The following is a 21,676-nucleotide window of genomic DNA, read 5'->3' on the forward strand; positions in this document are numbered from 1 at the left end:
GAGGTATATTTTATTTTGTCATAGGTCATATTTTACTTTATTATTCAAATAATATAGTGTTTTAGAATAGGATAGCAAAGGAAGGTAGACTGAGAACACATACTATTATGAAGATCGGAGGACAGATGAAGAGAGTGGTTTTCTGGTTTTAACTAGAAGGAGAAAGTAACTACAAATAGGTTACATAACTAATATGGATAATTAAAACCGGATGGAAATTTTGTTAGTCATATTAGTGAAAAGAGTCATATCAGGAATACTCTGCTTCTGTGTTTTTTGACAGTTGTTCTCTATACCCAACATAGGATTCAACTCATTATCTCAAGAGCGAGAGTCATGCACTCTACTAACTGACTGAGCCATTAGGTGCCCTGTTTTGTTTTGTTTTGTTTGTGTAATGTCTGCACTCCATCTCAGACCAGTTAAATCAGATCTATGTTACTGTGTTCTGAGCGTCATCATCATTATTACTATTTTGTTATTTTTGTCAAAAATTCTCATTCATTCTCATGTGTAAACAGCATTAAGAGCTACTATTTTAGTGATTCAAAGGAGAGTCAGTCAGTAAGCTAAGAAGCCCGGTTTCATGTCTTCCTTTATTTTATCTTCTATCATCTTAAGCATCTGTAGGGTGACGAAGCAGAACTGGTTAGAACTCTTTAACTGGAAGGCAGCTAACATCCTGAAGTTTTCTTTTTTTGGCCTGAGCTAAGAAGTGACTCCTTGAATCTCTCCTCATGCATCCTATTGCCTGTTGCTTTCATCAATTTTTTTGTAATTTCTTTCACCTCTCTCTAATTTGTCAGTGGCTTCCTGAAAGTAAAACTCAAGTTCAGTATAAAACTACTTTAATAAAACAACAGTGGCAGAGGCAAAAGAGTAAAGTTCCTTCTACTTCTTAAATTCTGTGATTTGTTATGTAAAGTAGACAACTATATTTGTTTTAGACTTTTTATTGGCCTTTTCTTTATTTTTCTGGGGATTAAAATGTGTTTTCTTTCTGTCATGATATTTGTTCAATATATTGCTTTTTTTTTTTAAAGGGGACTTTATTTATTTATTTGACAGAGAGAGAGTGTGCATGCATAAGCAGTAGGGGTGGTGTGGGGGAGCAGAAGGAGAGGGAGAAGCAGGCTCCCTGCTCATGCTGAACAGGGAGCCCGATGAGGGGCTCTATCCCACCTGAGCTGAAGGCAGACACTTAACCAACTGAACTACCCAGGAGCCCCCAATATATTATTTCCTCAAGTTGTGTTTCCTCATCTTTCTCAACCATACTTCTTGCATCCATTTCCCATCTTGCACCCATTTTGGGGGAGAGACAGTAAATATTTTCTCATAGGCTGTCATGTTTTCAGAAAATAGTTTTCCTAAGCGATCAAGATCATGTTGGATTTTATTCTGTCTAGGCACTATATATCAGTTAGAATCTGGACAGGGAAGCAATCTACACTAGATCTTTCTGTTGAGAAAATTTAATATAGTCAATGGATTATACAGGTGATAGAGCTGAAAGAGCAAAAGGGGAACATTGGAGTAACACAGAGATGATAATTGCAAAAAGCTACAACCATCAATGCTGGGAACAAAAAAGGGCTTATGAGTAGAGTTGGGGCTCAAAACCTCTGGAGGGAGTACTGTCTGGCTTTTGCTGATACTTCTGAGAGTGCTGGAAAAATTGGTGGCTGTCACCAACTGCTGCTGCTGGAGTGGAGGGCCTATGCTGGGGCAGTGCTGACTGGAAAAAGCAAGTTTCTCCTAGTGCTCTTATTAGCAACAGCCAGCCAAGCTGGCTGGCCAAAGAGAAAAGTAGTTTCCAGAGTCTCTTTTCAGCATCACTATGTTGAGTATTAAAGGCTGGATTTGGAGCTAAAAGACAATAGCTGAATAATGAGCACATACAGCTTTCTCCTCTTCTGGTTACATGACAGCATGGTCCTTTGGTCTCTTGATCTCTTTCTGAGCTATGGAACTGCTGTATGTTCTTAGAGTCTAGGATTTGGAATGAAAGGGGTTGTTACTAAATTAACTTGTCTAGTTCATGTGATTCAGGGGTAGGAGATGGGACCACCTGCTCCAAGATAACTCTGTCATAGCCTTTCTTGGGATCTGAGATTTAATCATTAGATACTAATTCCTTTGTCTCTCAAGGGGTTTCTATTTTTCAAGATGCCTTATTTAAAATACAAAAATTGGGGCACCTGAGTGACTCAATAGGTTAAGCATCTGAGCCTGACTGGCTCAGTTGAGATCAAGCCCTGTGTTAGGCTCCCTGCTCAGTGGGAAGTCTGCTTGTCCTTCTGACCTTTCCCCTGTTCATACTCTCTCTCTCAAATAAATAAAGAAAATCTTAAATAAAATAAAGTACAAAGATTGTGGGAGGAATAATGATGCTTTTAAACCAAAGGTTAAATACTGATTGCTTATTAGACAGTGGCCTGAAGTAAGAACCAGTCTTCGAACAGATTATACCTTTTTTCTCATTCTAATCTTCCTGCAGAGATTCTCAAATATTAATACCTATGTGAATTATTTGGGGATTGTTAAAATGCAGAATCTGATTCAGTCTATCCCTGGATAGGGACTGAGACTCTGCATTTCTGACAAGCTCCAAAGGGAGGCTTAAGTGACTGCCCCTAAATTAGACTTTTCATCTCCTTTTGCTGCTTTGAAAACCACTGTTCTGGCTTACATCCCCTACTAGACCTGGGTTTGAGTGGCTGAAAAGTTCTCTTGCAAGCTTAATTTTCTAGGAATATTTTGAGCAATCTTAATAGAGATTTATAGCTGTTTCTTTCCAGGTGGAAAGAAAAGGACATATGCCTCTGAATAGGTTGAATTTTTGTCCATAATTTTGTTTGACTGCATCGTCTGCTCTGGATGCAGAGACATGTCTATCACTTGTAGTTTTCCTGGGTTCTTTTCAGTAATTTCATACATGTTTAAGGGGAACTGACTAATGGGAGATAGGATAGGAGGACAATTAATAAATTCATGCATGAGATATCTTGCCTTCATTAGAGCCGTTATTATTGATTAAATAGAGCTCTCTCTGGATTTCAAAAATTGAATTTGGTTTGAATTTCATACTAATTGCCTTTCCCCACTTTTGACACATTCATATACTTGTCTTCAAAGTGTAGAGTCTTGTCTTGAGGGAAATTAGTGGTAGTCTATCTTTTATGTCTTTTATTTTTTAAAAGATTTTATTTACTTATTTGAGAGAGAGAGAAAGAGAGACAGAGTGTGTGTGTGTGCCCAGGGGTGTGGCAGAGAGAGAGGGAGAGAGACACTCCAGCAGATTCTGTGTTAAGTGTGGAGCTGGATCCCACACCCCTGAGATCAGGACCTGAGCCAAAACCAAGAGTCAGAAGCTCAACAAACAGTGCCACCAAGGTGCCCCAGAAAAATGGTGGTCTATCTTAATGGAACTTTGAAGGCAGCCCAAATTTATGAAGTTGTTAAATGCTCTTTACATTTGGATTTTACTTACCAATCCATACCTGGCCACATGAGTAAAACATTAATCTTTTATTCAGTTGCCATCCTTCCAGATTCTCTCTTTGCAGCCACCTCATCCTCATTCCTGGATCTTTCTTTTTTTCTTTACAGACTTCGATTCTCAAAGATTCTAAGTACTTTCTTTTTGTCTGATATGAATATTATCCTTAAATTTTTAATTCAGGCTATGGATGATAATTCAGGCTATGAATAGAGAAATAATTGGCCCCTTTATCAGCTGAGGTGAAAGAGTTAAAATGAAAGTTAAGGACTTAGGGGATTCCTACAGAAAAGAAGGGTGAAAAAAACTCAGTTTTAGGATCCTGAACAAAGCCTTTTGATTGGCATATAGAGACCCTTGCATGTACATAAACGCCCATATTTGAATATTTATAGCAGATAATCTGTCAAAATTACTGTTATTTTAATTTGCCAAGCTTGGCTGATTGCTGCAGTTGGATGTTAGCTGAATTCTAGATGAGGAACTGTAAATATGATCTAGTGTGAAGCATGTTTTTTGTCCTTGAAGCTGTTTGAATATCCCCCCTCCCTTGTGTGTGTGTGTGTGTGTGTTTTGTTTTTAATAGTGAGCCTTTTTGTATAGCTGAACTTCCATGCTGTTAAGGAAAAAATAAAGTGGTGTGAGAACAGTAAATATTTAAAAAATTTTTTTAGTTGGAAAAAAATTTATTCACATTTAGTGATCAGGAATTGCTTAAATAGTTTTAACTATGTGTTCAATCTTCAAAGGAGCTCTCTCTAGAGATTTCAAACTAGGGACATGTATCATATTTGAATAGCCTGTGAGATGATATGTGAGATATGTTCACGTTAACAGCAAAGAAAATGCATAATTGTAGGTAATTAATGTTATCCCTTTTTTTTTCTCATTTTGCACAGTGATAATTTTAGTGACCCAGATTCAAGCAATAATATCTTCCTTTGGAAATACCATGTGGTTTTGTCAGTTTACATTCTAGTGGAAGGAAGGTAAGCCGTTTTTCACAGTTAATATTGAAATTACTAATAAATCAAATTTTTCTCTTTAAAAGTTAGGAAATCCTTTTTTCTTTAGGTAGGTAGTGTTCCTTCACCCAGAAAGTACTACATTATTTATTGATGCTATATCACTTTTCCTCAAAAGATTCTACCGATACTACATTATTTCAGCTCTGGAGATAATCTGGGACTTCCTTAAAAATCATGTGACTTTTTTGGGAGCAGGAGTACATTCTGAGCTCTGTCTGCTAGATTATCTTGTCGCAGCCATTTTCACCTGGATAGTTTATTTTTACATATATATAACCACTTGACATAATGAGAGAATCTTAATTTTTGTTTTTTGGTTTTTTCTTTTGATGTTTTCATTTATCTTTTGTGAACTGACATAATTGGCTCCATTTTTATTAGTTATTACTTTAGCTAGAAACTATGCTAATTACTAAGTCTTAGTTTTAGTTTGATTCTGAATTTGTTTTGGGATTTGCAGGAATGTGGGGGTCTCAATAATATATTTTATTTTAAGCAAATTAAGAATGGAACTTTCAGAGCATTCTTTTCTTTCACAAGCGTCCATCTTCATTCTCATTTGACCTCTTTTGGGGTCAGTTACTCTTTCTTCATATATTACTCTTTCTTCATATATATATATATATATATATATATTTTAGTATATATGTATATATATATATTTTTTTTAACTAGTTACTGTAGTCACTTTTCCCAATGTTTTTTGTGACCATCCTCAAATCATTTCCTATGTCTTTCACCCTAATTCCTCATTATCCTCAAAAGAAAAGTATTTATCCAGCTTTGGTGGCTCTCCTCTGGCTGAAGAGCAAGATTATTAATGATTCCTTAAGATGTTACCCTTGTTCCTAATTTTGTAATGGTTCACCATCTGTTCAATATATTAAGGGCTCAGAAATGTGTGTTGTACCTAATACATCACAGATGTGGAAACAATAATAATAAAGTTCTATTTATGTGAAGTGAAGATACTGCTAATATGTTCTCTTGGGTTTAGTTAGTCTGACATTCTTGCTATGTTTGGGCACTTATTTGCAACATGCTTTCAAATTTCTTAGAGTGAATTAGATATTTTCATCTTATTTAACCAGCATGCATTTGATTAAGTATGTTAAAACTCAGTTGAATAAAATTTAAGTCAATAATATAAAGAGTAATGAGCTGTTTTACAGTGCAATTTGGGAAAAAATTAGCTGTATTTCTTGTTATAAGAACAGCAGACAGCATCATACAGTGGACTACGATTTTCTAAGTAAATTAATTTTGATAAAGGTTAATTGCACAGCAATAGCAAATGCTAGGAATTGGCATCCAAATGTCAAATTTCACAGACAAATTTTAGTTTTTTACTGATTTTTTTTCCTCCAGAGGAAGAATATGAAAACTCAAGTTTGTTTAGAAGATATTATCATTCTATTTAGGAATTAAGAAATAGGCTTTATTTTTCTGCAAATTGAGCAGCAAAGATACTGGTGAATTACAGTTTTTACGGATTTTTATTTTGAAAAGCCCCTATGGAAATCTAATATTTAGGCTTTATTTAGGACCTGCTTTTAGTTTGTAATCATAATTCAGGATCTAAATGATCCCTATAATTTTTTTATTATATATGTGTTTTCATTGCTTCAGAAAGAAAGGATGGAGTGTATTATTTAATAATTTGCATTTTGGTATTACTTATAGGGTGAACTCTATGATCATTTGTATTTTAGGTAATTTATATGCCGTTGAGACAAATACAGATCTCTATTTTCTCTCTCTCCTTAATAGCATAAGAGTGTTATATATCACTTTATCAGTTAGCAAAATGTGAAGGTAAAAATTGAAAATGGAGACTTTTCAGTGGTTTTTGGCATGTCATGCAAGTTATCATTCTATTTTAACAGTAAGTAAGAATCCGAACAATTTGAAAACTTTCAACTTTCTTAGAGTTTTCATAGAGGTGAGGTCATAGGGCTAGCTGCTGTCCCCAAATTGGAGAGACAGACAGGCAAATACAGAGAATGACAACTTATTCTAGCAGAGCATAGGAGCAAAGACCTCTAAGGTAACCAGTACTGGGTAGGGAAAAAACCTAAAATGTAATTAATGAATTGCCAGAGGCTCAGTGTGGTAAGTCTGAGGTAGAAACTCTAGGGGGGCCCAAGTATAAGAATCCCACATTTTTCAAGGTTTTACCTCCAGCTCTACCATGACTTCACAGAGAGAATTAGAGAAAAGTGCCCTGGTACTTCCTACATAGGAAGGGGAAGTCAATCATTTTGAAATATGCCAAGGCATTCTGTTTTTCTTGACAAGATTTGCCCTAAAGAAAAGTTATTTTGTCAGTATCTAATCTTTTATGGTGTTATAAGAGTCTAACTGACCTGGAGGAGGGGGAATGCCCAACTTTAGGCTGTTTCAGCCTTCCGTGGAGGGGAAGAAAATTGTCCAATTCCAGCCATTTTGTTCCTCCTCTAGCCATCCTTTTTGTCCTAAGGGGTGTGTGTGTGGGGGGGGGGGGGGGGGGGGGGGTGGGGATGGTGGTGCCGGAGGATTGGGAGCACAGACTCACTAAAAGACTGAGACCTAATCATAGAACACTTCTCTTACCCCACATTACTAATGCCTGTTTGCCACAGTTCCTTTTTTCCAGTGCATCATGTCTGGCTTCCAACAAAAAAATTACAAGGCATGCTAAAAAGCAAAAGTAGAGTTTACAAAGACAGAGCAAGCATCAGAATCAGACTTAAACACAGCAGGGATATTGGAGTGATCGGACTAGGAATTTAAAACAATTATGACAATATGCCAAAGGCTCTAATGAAGAAAATAGCCAGCATGCAAGAACAGATGGATAATATATGAAATTCTAAGAAAGAACAAAAATGCTAGAAATTAAAAAATACTGTGACAGAAATAAAGAATGCCTTTGATGGGCTTATTAGAAGACCGAACATAGCTGAGGAAAGAATCTCTCTGAGCTTGAGGATATGTCAGTAAAAACGTCTAAAATTAAAAAACATCGAGGGGCACCTGGATGACTCAGTTGGTTGAGTATCCAACTCTTGGTTTTGGCTCAGGTCATGATGTTGGGGTTGTGGGATCAGGCACTGTATCTGACTCTGTGTGCAGTGTGGAGTCTGCTTGAGGCCCTTTCTCCCTCAGCACCTTCCCACCACGCTCTCAAATAAATGGATAAATCTTAATAAAGAAAAAAAAAAGATTTAAAAAGCAAAGAGAAAAAAGCCTGAAAAAAAATTTAAAAAAACAACAACTAAGAACTGTGGGACAATTTCAAAAGGTATAATATATGCATAATGGGAATACCAGAAAGAGAGGAAGGGGTAAAAGGAACAGAGGAAATATCTGAAGCAATATTGACAGTGTTTCACCAAATTAATGTCCGAGTCCAAACCACAGATTCAGGAAGTTTGGAGAACATCAGGCAGGGTAAAGAGTCCCCAAAATTTTACCTAGGCATTTCATATTCAAACTTTGAAAAATCAGACAGGAGGTAATCTTGAAAGAAGCCAGAGGGGAAAAACACCTTATCTATAGAGAAGCAAAGGTAAGAATATCTGACTTCTCTTCACAAATCACACAAGCAAGAAAAGAGTGAAGTGGAATAAAGTGTTGGGAGAAAAATCCAACAATTTAGAATTCCGTATCCTGCTAAATTATGCTTTAAAGAAAAGGAGAAAAAAGACTATCTCAGATAACAAAGATGTAAAAAATTTGTTGCTAGTGGGTTTGTCTTATAAGACATATTAAAAGAAATTCTTCAGAGAAGGAAAACTGTATAGGCTAGAAACTTGGATCTACATTAAAAAAGGGGAGAACGTTAGAGAAAGACTAGGTGAAGGGAAATAACTTTAAAATAACTTTTGAATAACTTTAACTTTTATTTTTCTTATTCTTAATTGACCTTACAAATAACATAATTTGTTTAAAATAATATTATCAACAATGTATTCAATGAATGGAGCTTAAATATAAGTGAAATGAATGACAACAATGATACAAGGGTTGGGAAAGAGGAATTAAGAATATTCTGTTAAAAGGTACTTGTACTTCACTACCCATAAAATGGACTTGGATTAGTTGTAAATTTATAATGTGAACTCCAGGGCAAAAATAAAAGAAAGTGAAAAAAGAAGTATAATTGATATGCTAAGAAGGGAGAGAAAATAGAATCTCATAAAAATCCCTAATTAAAGCCACAAAAGAGAAAGAGTAGAAGATATAAATAGGAACAAAAACAAGGGCAATGAACAGAAAACAGTAACAAAAAGAGAGGATATCAATCCAGGTATATCAGTAATTAGTTTACATGCCAGTAGTCTAAATATACTCAGTTAAAAGAGACTGTCAGAGTGGAACAAAAGACAAGATTCAACTATATATTGTCAACAGAAACCCACTTTAAATGTGAAGACACATACAGAATAAAAATAAAAGAATAGAGAAGGATATACCATACTAACACTAATCAAAAGAAAGCCAGAATAGCTCTATTAACTTCAGACAGAGCAGACTTCAGAGCAAGGAAAATCTTCAAGTGGAAACCGGGGCATTATATAATGACAGTGGGGTTAATTCTTTAGAAAGACATAATCCTTAATATGTATGCATCAAAATGTGTGAGGCAAAAACTGAGAGAATTGCAAAAAGAAAGATGACTCCCCTATTGTTGCTGGGTGTCTCAATACTCTTGTCTTAAAAATGGACAGATCTAGCAGGCAGAAAATTAGTGAGAATATATTTGAACTCCGCAGCACCATCAGTCAACCAGATATGATTGACATTTGTAGATTACTTCATCCAACGATAGCAGAATACACATTCCTCTCAAGAATGAAAATGGTAGGGGTACTTGGGTGGCTCAGTAAGTTAAGTGCCCTCCCCTTTGTTTTGGCACAGGTCATGATCTCAGGGTCTTAAGATCAAGACTTACCTTGGGCTCCATGCTCAGTGGGGAGTTTGCTTGAGAGTCTCTCTGCCACCCCCCTTGTGCCCCCTCTCCCTGAGATCCTCCCCCTGTTCCTACACACACATTCTCTCTCTCAATAAATAAACAAAATCTTTAAAAAAGAAAAAAAGGAATGAAAATGGTATTATTCAGAAACTTCAGAGTTCATTTTAGACTTTAATTTGTTTCCTGTAGGATTGCATCATAAACGAGATCAGAGAAAAGATGAGGACTCATTTTAAAAAATACAACAAATTATCACCTGCCTCCCCTCTACTTCTTACATATTCTAGGGTAAGAATTTTAGAACTTCGATTTTATTGTTATACATTTTTCTGGCCCCAAGTTTGGCATAATGAATGAGTGTATGTGAGTTAATATACTTTTATAATGAAACCTACCTGGCATTCTCTCTCATTCATTAGCTACTAGGAGTATTTCATACAACTCTTTGGTTCCATGTAGCAAAATTTGAAAATTTGAAAATTATTCCGAAATATGAATCCTTCATGCCTTGGCCAGTATTTGATAATTATTGATTTTGCTCCTGAATAAAAGAGCTCTAGATGTCTGACTGCCTTATTATTATTATTATTATTGTTATTTTGAGTAGATTTTGAGTAATAACAGAAGGAGATGAGAAAAGACAGGTGAGAATTTGTAAAGGAAGGGAATATTCTAACTGGATTTTAGACAGTTTTATAGGTTAATAGAAGACAGATACTTTGAGTGATACATTGCTGAACTTTCTCAAGTAGAGAGGAAAATGACTTAGATTTGATTTTATATTTGAAATGGTGGTGTTTCTTTCCCATTCTGAGACTAGCCTTTTCTCCCTGCTCTTGCTCTCCCATTGAGTTATGCTAGTGAGGAACAGAATCATAGGTTTCAGTTAGTGGAATATAGGAGCATTGGGTAGAATGAGGAGTAGTATTTCACCTTCTTTGTCTAAATTTTAATTCTCATTTTCGTTGCTCAAAGTAGTGTTTCAAGAATTGGTACCTGGTACAAGAGGGTCTTATTCTTAGCAAAGCTATTCTAATGACAAAAGGCATTCTGTGTTTTCCTATTAGATAATTGGATTAATTATTGGGTTGACATCTATTTGCATGCTAAATGCTGTGTCATTGCTATCTTTTGTTTGCCTGGTAGACTCATGATAGTGACCTTACAGGGATTACCAACAGAATTCCTTTTCTATAAAAAACAAATAAAACTGAAAACAGGGGCGCCTGGGTGGCTCAGTTGGTTAAGCATCTGAGTCTTGATTTTGGTTCAGGTCGTGATCTCAGGGTTGTGAGATCAAGCCCCATGCGGGGCACTGTACTGGGTATGGAGCCTGCTTGAGATGTTCTCCCTTTACCTCCATCCCTTCACCCCCACCCTCCACTCAGATACTCTCTCTTAAAAAAAAAGAAAAAAAGAAAAAAAAAAAAGAAAGAAAAACCCTAAAAACAAAAAAATAAAACAACATGTCAAATGAACTTCCCTCCTTGGATCGCAGTTATGGTTTGCGGACAAAAATCTGTCAATGTATATTCCCAGGGTTTCTGTCCTGTCTTAGCTGCCTATTTTCTGAACAAACCTTGATCAAGTCAAATCACTTCTTACCTCATTTTCTTCATCTTCAAAATGGAGACTGTGTCTACCTTACAAAACAGTGGTAAGAACTAAATAACAAAACGTGTGCCAAGTGCCTGGGTCATGTCTGACACAGAACAAGTGTTACTTCTCTTCCTCCTTCCTTTTGACATCAGTAATATCTGGATTCCACCTCTTGAATTCAGTAGTTACTAATTGTGAGATCAAATTATTTTGTTTCTCAGCCTCATTTACCTTTAACATGAGATCATTTTTTTTTAAGATTTTTTTTTTAAGATTTTTTTTTTTAAAGATTTTTATTTATTTATTTGAGAGAGAGAGAGAGAGAGCATGAGAGGCGAGAAGGTCAGAGGGAGAAGCAGACTCCCCATGGAGCTGGGATACCGATGCGGGACTCGATCCCGAAACTCCGGGACTGTGACCTGAGCCGAAGGCGGTTGCTTAACCAACTGAGCCACCCAGGCACCCCCCATTTTATAAAGTTGTGGTTGGAATTCACTTCCTAGTGTAGTCTAAGAAATTTTTGTTGAATCTGAATGTAAATGTTAAACTGCTAAAAACTTATATAAATATATGAATTTTGCTGGATGGATCTTTTGGACACAAGATCCACAATGTACTTTTAGGAATGTATACTAAGAAGAACATAATAAGGAAAAATACATTTCTAGGTCGTTGTTGTTTTTATGGGAGGACTCTACAATAGTTTACTTAATTTTTGCTTAATGTATTTCATTGGGAAAGTAGGGAAATTGTTGATCAAATGATTTATTGTCACTTGAAATAGCTACCTCTAGAAGGGTTATGCATAGGGCACTAAGGGAGTCAAACACTTGAATATACCTCTTTCTTTGCTTTTATTCTTTTTGTCTTAGGTAACTTCATTTTTAGTGAGACTTTTGCATACAATGATAGTTATGTGGGCAGATCTTGGAAAATTAATCAGTACTGAAAACTGCCTAGTTTGGTAACTGCCAAAGAAATAATTAATTAACCAATATTAAAGTTTAATTGGCAAATTGAGGTCAAGTCCCATTAATGAATCATGTTAAATGAGTTACACATTAAATCAATATTGTTGAATTTAACTATGTGTTAAATCAATGTTTTCTTTGACATCATAGAATAGAAAAGAAATTGATGTATGTGTGGTATATTGTATTGAATTAAGGAGTTTGTATTTTTAAGAATGTTCTATAGTTCCATGAATTTCAGTTGGATTTGTTTGAATGTGAATCATTTTTGTAATTAGCAAAAATATTATTGCCTTTTTGTCTTGTAGCAGTTGTGCCAGCTTTTGTACATGTGGGGATGAATGTAAATTCTAACTTATCTTCTTACACATTTCCCAAAGGTTAGGAAATAATTTAGCATACAGAATGTTAATCACTTTTAAGAATTCCCAGTTTATCATTTTATTTGACATACTATATTTCTTATTAGATTGCTTGTTGTCTGCCTTGAATATGTTACAGAAAGTTGGTAATAGTCTTTGTATGCATAGTTTTTACCCGCAAGGAAAAAGATACAAGAAAATAGAATAAAAACTGAATTGCAAATCATTTAAGTGCAGACAAGTTTCTGCTGAGAAAGTGGAGATGAATTTATGTGTGACTGTTAAAACATATGGATATGTTGATTATCACTATGTTTAAGTATTTTTGTCATAAGGCAAAGGGTTTGCAAAGTAAGAATAATTACATACATTATTGGTATTGCTGAAATAAAAAATAACTTTGTTTCTTCAAGGTTTGGGTTTTCTTCCTTTTGGTATTTGTTTTTTAAAGAAACCAGATGTGTATAGAACTGAATGTTTATTTTTTAACTCCTTTTTTAAAAAATAATTTAATGTTAAGAGCTAATAGAATTCTGTGATTGTACATTTATAAAATATTTGGGCAAGTCATTCATAATGTAATATAATATTTTTGTCCTTTTTTATTATGAAATATATATATAACATAAAATTTACCATTTAACCATTTTAAGTATGTCATTAGGTGTAGATACTTACACTGTAACTCAGTGTAAGTACGTTTACAATGTTGTGCTGCCATCACCTCTGTCTCCAGAACTTTTTAAGCATCACAAACTATTGTACTCATGGAACATTAACTATGCCTTCTTTCCAGCCCCTGTAACCCCTGTAACCATTGTTTTATTTTTGTCTTTATGGATTTGACTATTCTAGGCTTTTCTTATGAGTTTAATCATGTATTTGTTCTTATGGGACTGTCTTCTTTCTCTTAACATAGTGTCTTTTGGGTTCATCCGTGTTATATCATGTATCAGAATTTCATTCTTTTAAGAATGAATAATATTTTATCTTATGAATGTGCCAAATTTGTTTATCCATTCATCTGTCAGTGGACATTTGGGTTGTTGTGAATAATGCTGCTATGAACATTGGTATCTAATTTATCTATTCAAGTGTGGTAATGTGTTTTTATATATATTTTAATATAGAAAAATTTTTGTGGTAATGAAATTCTATTTAAATGGACTAGATAAATATCTATATTTTCAGTGCCATCAGTGAATATTAAATACCTTTTGTGTATTCTAAATAGTGGAGATATAAAGAGTCATAAAATCATGATACACTCTTTTGAACTTATAATCAAATAACAATATATAGGGTGTATATTTTAATAATAATAATAGGGTGTGCTTATAAAAATACCCTGATTGATAGCATATGCTTTTTGGAGTTGAAAAGGTATTTACAATATAAACCTGCATCCTACTTCACTAAATTCTTGCATGTTGTCCTCACCAATTAAGAGGCAAAATACTTGACCTTAATCAACTTGGATATTCCATTCAAGCATATGTATTTAACATTCAAGCATAAATTGTAGAGAGATCATATACTAAAATGGAAGTTAGATCATGACATTCCTCTAAACAGTTTTCTCTAATGAAAACCATTCTTAGAATGACTTAACATTTCTTTTCCCAGACTTCCACCTTAACTCTTTATCACATCCCCTGTCGCCATACCCACTGTGAGCTGGGTAATTCTTTGTTGTGGATACATGACTTATGTATGTAAACTGGCTTAAGTGTATATGAGTAAAAGGCAGAAGGTTGAATTCTATATGTTTCAAGGTTCTTCCCAGGTTTGTGATTCTAATTTAATCTCTGTGGTACCTGGATTTTCCAAATGAGAGAAAACAGAATAGGCATGTATAACCTCTAAATAAGGCTTCTCAACAGATATATGGTAAATTTACAAGCTGAAATTTGATCAGAATATAAACATTTTGTTATTTTTTGGTAATTCAGTGGTCTTTTTCTCTCTTTCTCAAAGTATTTTTCTGGAAAAGCAAAATCTTTTATGAATTCATCATAATTTTGTAGTTTAATTGGATTTTTAAGGTTTCTCTGTGTGTGCCAGCTAGACTTTTAGAGAGTGTTACTACTCTTTTTCCATGGAAATGTTAGACCAAAGGAAAACATACAGCTAGCTGTTAGATTCACATTTCCTATGGATGATGTTTTGAAGCTCAAAAGGAACTTTGAACATTTTAAACGCAGCTGAGCAGAGGTTCCAAAAGCTGATGCTATAGTACTGTTTTTTCCTCCATATTCATCTCCTTGACTCCCAGTAGTGAGCCTGAATTGTGAATGATAGACATTTAAAGGCTTATTACTCTGCAGAGTGAAAAAAAAGAAAGAAAGAAAGAAAGAAAGAAAGAAAGAAAGAAAGAAAGAAAGAGAAAGATAGAAAGAAAGAAAACTGAACTAATTCAAAGTCAACACTTAAAATACTGAAGGGGTGAATGAAGAAGCATAATCATCCATTCATTCAACACATATATGATAGTCTACTATGTATCAGACAATCACTAAACACAGGAAATAAAGCAATGACTAAAACAGAATCAGTCCCTACACTGTTGGAACTTAGACTGCCTAGAACAGTGAGTGGAACATAATAGGCACTTTAAAATATTTGAATAAAATTGTTCTGTTTTCTGGAGAAGATTTTGGAGTAAGCAGCATTGTAGTGAAGAAGTATGGAGTGTCCCGATCACTGTATTATAAATAGTTCGTTTCAAAGACAAAAAATGGAAATAAACCAAGTATCTATTAATAGTGAAAAAGGTTAAGTAAGTTTATTAGAAATACATAAAATGTAGTATACACTGGGGTCTTGTAATGACATGTGAAGATATATACTGGCTGACATGTAAGATGTTCTTTACCTAATGAATTAAAGTAGGCTATAGAATAGGATGTGTGCAATGAGTCCTTTAATGTAAGACTGTTTATCTTTAAGTAAAATGTCTTGAGAGATGGTGCAGAAATGGTTATCCATGAATTATTCTTTCAAAAGATAAATTTCCTGTGAACTTTTCTTTATCCTTTATGCATTTCTGTGATTGTTTCTTTTGTTTTACAGTGATCATGTACCATAATTTGAAAATAATTAAGCTAATTAATATGTTTTAGTATAAATTGATTTTTAAACTTAATACCTGTATCAGTAGACATTGTTACTGGTTGATGGTCCATTGTCCTGTAAATATAAAATGTATCAACATTAAGGAATTCCACATTTTCTTTCTGGAGAATGAAAGTTAGCCAGAAGGAAATACTTACCTTTAACATTTAATATTTATCTTTAATATTCACAGGGTATATTTTTAAAATGAACAGTAACATTTTTAAATGTGTGTAATAGTAAGAAACTATTTTATAGTAATTTTAGTTTTTATAGATACTTTGAGGAATGTCCGTATAATTGAAAGATGGAGAACTGAGACCATTCCTTAGCTTTTTTCTGTTTGAAAACTTAGTTTGGATATAGATATTAGTAGATGTTAGATTTAACTGTATTTTTTATCTGAAGATTTATTTTTGCTTTCTTCTTTGCTTAGTATGATTACTGATTTTTTTCTTTCTTTCTTTCTTTTTTTAAGGTTTATTTATTTGAGATAAAGCAAACTAGAGAGCATGAGTGGGGGTTGAGGGAGAGGGAAAAGCAGTTTTCTCACTGAGCAGAGAGCCCAAAGCCAGGCTTGATCCCAGGACCCTGGCATCATGACCCGAGCCAAAGTCAGACGTTTAACCGACTAAGCCACCCAGGTCCCCCTGCTTTTCTTAATTAGGGGAGAGAATACATGTGTTTTGGGAGTTCTGGATATAGTTGGTTAATATTCTTAGGTTTTCACAGTATAATATGGCGGATCATACTAAATTATTTCTTCATGAGTATTTTCTTCCAAATGTCTTGTAATAAGTTGTTTTTTTATCAGGACAAATTAGGGGACTCTTAAAAAATTCCATTGTACACAGATTATTCTAACAAATTCATTTCATTAGAAATACTATACCAACTTTATTTTTTTTTAATCTTCTGGAAGATCATATTGACTGATTATTGGAGTTTCAAATGATAGGTGATTAAATTTGAAAACTGTGTCTCAAGGTCTGTTTATCTTTTTAAAATGATTATTGTTAAATACTTGTTTATTTTTTTTAAAGGTTTTATTTATTTATTTATTTGACAGACAGAGATCAGAAGTAGGCAGAGAGGCAGACAAAGAGGGAGAGAGGAGGAAGCAGGCTCCCTGCTGAGCAGAGAGCCCGATGTGGGGCTCGATCCCAGGACCCTGAGATCATGACCTGACCTGAAGGCAGAGGCTTTAACCCACTGAGCCACCCAGGCGCCCCTAAATACTTGTTTAAGTGATAGGTTAATATTGTTTAGGTATAAATAAAAGTATCATTCTTCAAAACAAGAGTTTTGTCAGGCTACATAGTCCTATGGACCGTGATACACTAAATTTGAGACAAATTTTTTTCTAGATGTTTAGCTGTAAGTGCCGTAATTGTACAAAGTCTTCACACACTGAGCATATGAAGCAAAAAAATAAACTATACACTTTGGAAGGTGATTTTTATAGATCCTTTTCTCTCTCTCTCTCTTGATTTTTAGTTTTCCATTTCTGAAAAATAAGATGCTTGTTCTAGTTCAATGATTATGGTAATATCAAACCCAGGTAGAATAGTACATCTCATGTTGTCATTTTTTAAAGTGAGATAGTTGATAGAATGAAGAATAAGTAATATTGTTAGACGTTGACTCCCTTCTAGAATAAAAATGTGAACCTCTTTATCAGTAAATTATTATTATATAGACTTTAACTGTTTAAAAATAGAAGAAAGGAATTACAGAAAAACTGAAACAAAATGCTTAAATTAATACCATATACTTGAATGATAGATAGCACTTATAATTGGTATTTTAATTATTATATGATGACATGTATATAAATAATAACTGTGTATTAGTCTAAATAAAATTAATGGTTTATTCTTTTATACACTGTCACTATTCTTGGACTTTACTTCATTGTACTCATTTATTCATTAGTCAGCAATATTCATATTCATTTCATATTCATATTCATAAATATTCATTTATTCATTAGTCAGCAATATAGCAATGTGTGCTATATTATAGGTACTATTCTAGACTGAATGATACTAACCAATATAGACAAAAATTATTGATCTCATGGAGCTTTTATTCTGGTGGGAATACAGATACTAAACAAATAAGTATGTTTAATGTTGATAAGTATTCTAGAGAAAAGTAAGTACATGAGGGAAGATAATAGGGAATGTTGGAGTGGGAAGTATACCATTTTTGTATAGAATGGTCAGGGAAGGTTTTATTGAGAAGGTGGTAGTTGAGTGATGATGACCTGAATTTGCTGAGGAGAGAAGTATGGTGGATATTTGGACAAGGGTATTTCAGACAGTAAGTTCAAAATTCCTGTGTTGGGGATAGGCTCAGCATATTTTAGAAACATAAGAAATATATAATTATTTGTTTCATTTTTGGTTTCCCAGTAGATTCTGTGATCCACTAAAATGAGTATTATCTCTGTTTTATCATCCTTGACACTTAGTATAGTGTCAGACATATGGTGGGCAGTGGGGCAGTGGATAAATACAGATGAATTCATGAATGATGAGGGAGAGTTTGGAAGGAATCACCTGCCTCCCACTTTCTCAAGTTCTTATTACAATTCAAGCTGCAAAGGTCTTTATAGATATAAGAAAACAAGGGAGTTCTTTTTGGATTCTTCCAAAAATCACTGTTAATTAGTAGTGTTCTTGAGATGGCAAAGATTTTATTTCTTATCCTGACTATTGATAGGGATCCTTTTGTTTCAGATGTCTGGTCTAGACTAGGAAGATACTTGGCTGTGAAAGACATACTTGCAGTAAAATCTGGAACCAGGTTGCTGGGTTCAAATTTCTGTTTGATCCTTGCTAGCTGTGTGACACCATTCTCACCCCCCATTAATTCACCTTTAATGCCTTGGTTTTCTTATCTGTAAGGCAGATATTGTTATCTCTGTTCCAATATTCTATACACCCTAAACATTTTCTTTCGCATAATAGGATTTTCTCATTAATCGTCCAGTATACAATCATATAGACATTTTCCCCTTTTTTTATTTTTTATTTTTTTAAGGATGTTATTTATTTATTTCTCAAAGAGAGAGTGAGCACAAGCAGGGGGAGTGGCTGAGAGAGGGAGAGGAGTCTCCCTTCTGAGCAAGGAGCCAGATGTGGAATTGCATCCCAGGACCATCAGGACCTGAGCTGAAGGTAGATGCTTAACTGACTGAACCACCCAGGCGTCCCACTTTTTCCCCTTTTAAAAAGAGAATTATGATTAGGAACAGGGGACTTTGAAATGAAATGTACCTGGGTTCTATAAAAACTTACTACTTAAAGTTACTTGTTAACATGTATCATAGTTTTTACTTAACTAATGAGAGATCAATCAAGAAGAAAGAAGAACTGCTGCCAGGATTATTTGAGCATAAGGAGTTCACCTATTCATTACGGAAAGGGATGCCATGATAAAATGACTAAGCTACATTGAAGTCTGGTAATTTTTTTCTTTTTTTAAGATTTATTTATTTTAAAGAGGTGGAGAGGGACTGAGAGAGAATCTCAAGCAGACTATCCGTCAAGTGTGGAGCCTGATGCGGGGCTCAGTTCCATGAACCTGACATCATGATGGGAGCTGAAACCAAGAGTCAGGCAGTCAACCAACTGAGCCTTCCAGGCACCCCAGAAGTCTGGTTAACTTTTAATGGACAAGGAAGCCTTATCTCCTTTCGGATTTAATCTTTAGAAAATTTGGAATGGAATGGAAAACACTGAGTTCAATTTAAATATCATCATGGTCTTTATCAACATCTCTAGTATCATCAGACTGGATTTCATCATCATCTCCAGCACCAAATGTATGTCTCATTTATTTTACCAGGCTTTGGAAGCTTGCCACATGACTTTAGGTTTATATCTTTATCTGCATTGTAGTTTAAAATTTATCAGCTTTGTTATCCTCATAGTCTGGCAGACGAGTATAATGTTAGGTATTTGTTCAAGCCATTTTTCTCAGTTTTCCTTTCATATTGACATAATCTCTTCACACTATCAAGACACATTGTTTCTAATTATACATTTCCCAACATTGTGATTACTTGGTTATACTCGTATTCATCTGTTTACACACCAGCTTTTTTCAGGTTCATTTTCACTCTTACCCTGCACCTGTTTTTACCTTCTTTACCTTTATCCTTGGTCATGACAATACCTCATGGTACCTCAGTCTCCTTTCCTATGGTGGCAGTGGCAGCTGTTCTTCCAAATGGCACATGGGATGACCCAGCATGTTGTGCAAAGTGGCATTCTGCAGGTGTGGGAGAGTTTTAAGACTGAGCTTTTCTGAGCCAGAGTCAGCAGCAGCAAATTTATTTCCTTCCCTCTTCCCTTTCCATGTGTGTTAATGTGTTTAAGGTTTTCTAAAGCAGGTCTAGAGGTAACCTTTATTCTTGTGCTTTCTTAGCCTCATACTAAGGTGGACCTCTCTTTGGGACTTAACTGAATGTTCCAACGATTCAGAGGACTCTCCTCTGTCTTGTTTGTAAGAAGTCTAATGATTCCTGGCCCTCAATGAGCTCTAGTATTATCATATAATTTTACTCAGCTTTAGGCACCTGTTAAATTTTCTTTCCCAGAACTTGTTTTTTGCTTAGACTTCTGTGTTTTCACCCTATGCATATATAGATTGTTATTCAGGTAATTTAAAGGGATCTATCTCTGTCTTTTTTAAAATTTACAAAATAGGTCTTTGCATAGCTCTCTCACTTTGGGGACTTTTCCCCACCAAAATTGTTTTATTTTGTTTTGGTGCTCTGACTTCTGCCTTTTCAACTTAGCAATGCACTAGAAGGGTTTCCGCTTCAACATACTATAATCTCAAAAGTACTTTCCGAAAGAGTTCCAGGTAATTATAGGTCTTCCCTGTTCCGTTTCTTCTTCTCTTCCTTCTTTTCCTCCTCTCCTCCTCCTTGGATTTCTCTTCCTCTTTTTTTTTTTTTTTTAAGGACTCAGTTTTGTTTTGCCTATTGTCCAAAGTCAGATGCATAGTTTATTCACTTTTCTAGTAGTTTACATTTGGAAGTTAATTCTGGATCCTATTGCTCCCTTGTGGTAAAAATAGAGACCTCTTAATACTTTTAAAATGAGGAATGATATTCTTCGCAAGTGATATGTCCTTCCCATTTCAAATTATGTTCAAATACCATTATGTGTAAAAATTCACTTTTAAATATTGCTTAAATTAAATTGCTTTTAGTAACAACATTTCTGTTATCATTCCACATATCGCTATAAATAAAAGCTGCTTTGGCTGCTTTTCATCTAATAAGAGTTCCCAGTCAAGTGATGCATTAAATTAAAGTTGGTGTAACGCTAATGATTTATAATAGCTGATTCTTTTTGGTACTTTATGCCTCACTGAGGATCACTGGCTCTTTTATGATACTTTCTTCTTTCTTTCTTTCTAAACAGGAATCAGTATAACTTTAAAAATCTTAATATAATTCTTACTTAGTATAATAACTTCTTAAAAAAAGATTGTATTTATTTATGAGAGAGAGCAAGCACATGAGTGGGAGGGAGGGGAATAGAGAGAGGGAAAAGCCAAAGGCAGATGCTTCACCAACTGAGCCACCTAGACAACCCAGTATAGTAACTTTTTACTAACAAAAATATGTTTTATGTTTCATCCCTTGAGGAGCCAGTGAAGTATAGTATAAATTTAGTACTGTTCAATTCTTTAAAACTCCTTTTAAAATTAGTTTAAAAGCATTGGTAGTCGGAAGTAGAGTATAAACATGAACTGGTATGAACTTAACTGAGAATGTCTCATTTAGTCTGGAATTAGGAAAAAAGGATGTGTTTGATGAAGAATGATATACTGAGCCTGATTTTTTTTAAATAGGGTATGAGGTGTTCATGAAAGTGAGTGACTCTTATAGTTGATTCGATTGGTGACATGAGTTTCATTCATCACTATTGCTTACAGTGTTTCAGTTACTGTCCTAGGTGCAAAAGACTCCTTCTAATAGTCACTATGTATCTGTGCTGTTGTTGGAAGAGAGACTTAAAATTCTTAGGGGAGTGTTTGAAAATGAACCAGTAGTAGCATTGTGATTTGTATGTTGTGTGTTCAGGCTTAACATAGGCTTATTTATTTATTTATTTATT

General features: G+C 34.5%; 1 protein-coding gene across 1 annotated transcript in view; it reads left to right on the forward strand.

Moving 5' to 3' along the window:
- The first annotated feature begins 4,404 nt into the window (after nt 1–4,404).
- FUT8 (fucosyltransferase 8) overlaps nt 4,405–21,676 on the forward strand; it is a 194,694-nt gene continuing 177,422 nt past the window's right edge. The window contains exon 1 of the mRNA XM_059373408.1: nt 4,405–4,491. The gene's annotated coding sequence lies outside the window, so the exon portion shown is untranslated. The remainder of the gene's footprint in view (nt 4,492–21,676) is intronic.

This window comes from Mustela nigripes, chromosome 13, assembly GCF_022355385.1.
Source record: "Mustela nigripes isolate SB6536 chromosome 13, MUSNIG.SB6536, whole genome shotgun sequence".
NCBI lineage: Eukaryota > Metazoa > Chordata > Mammalia > Carnivora > Mustelidae > Mustela > Mustela nigripes.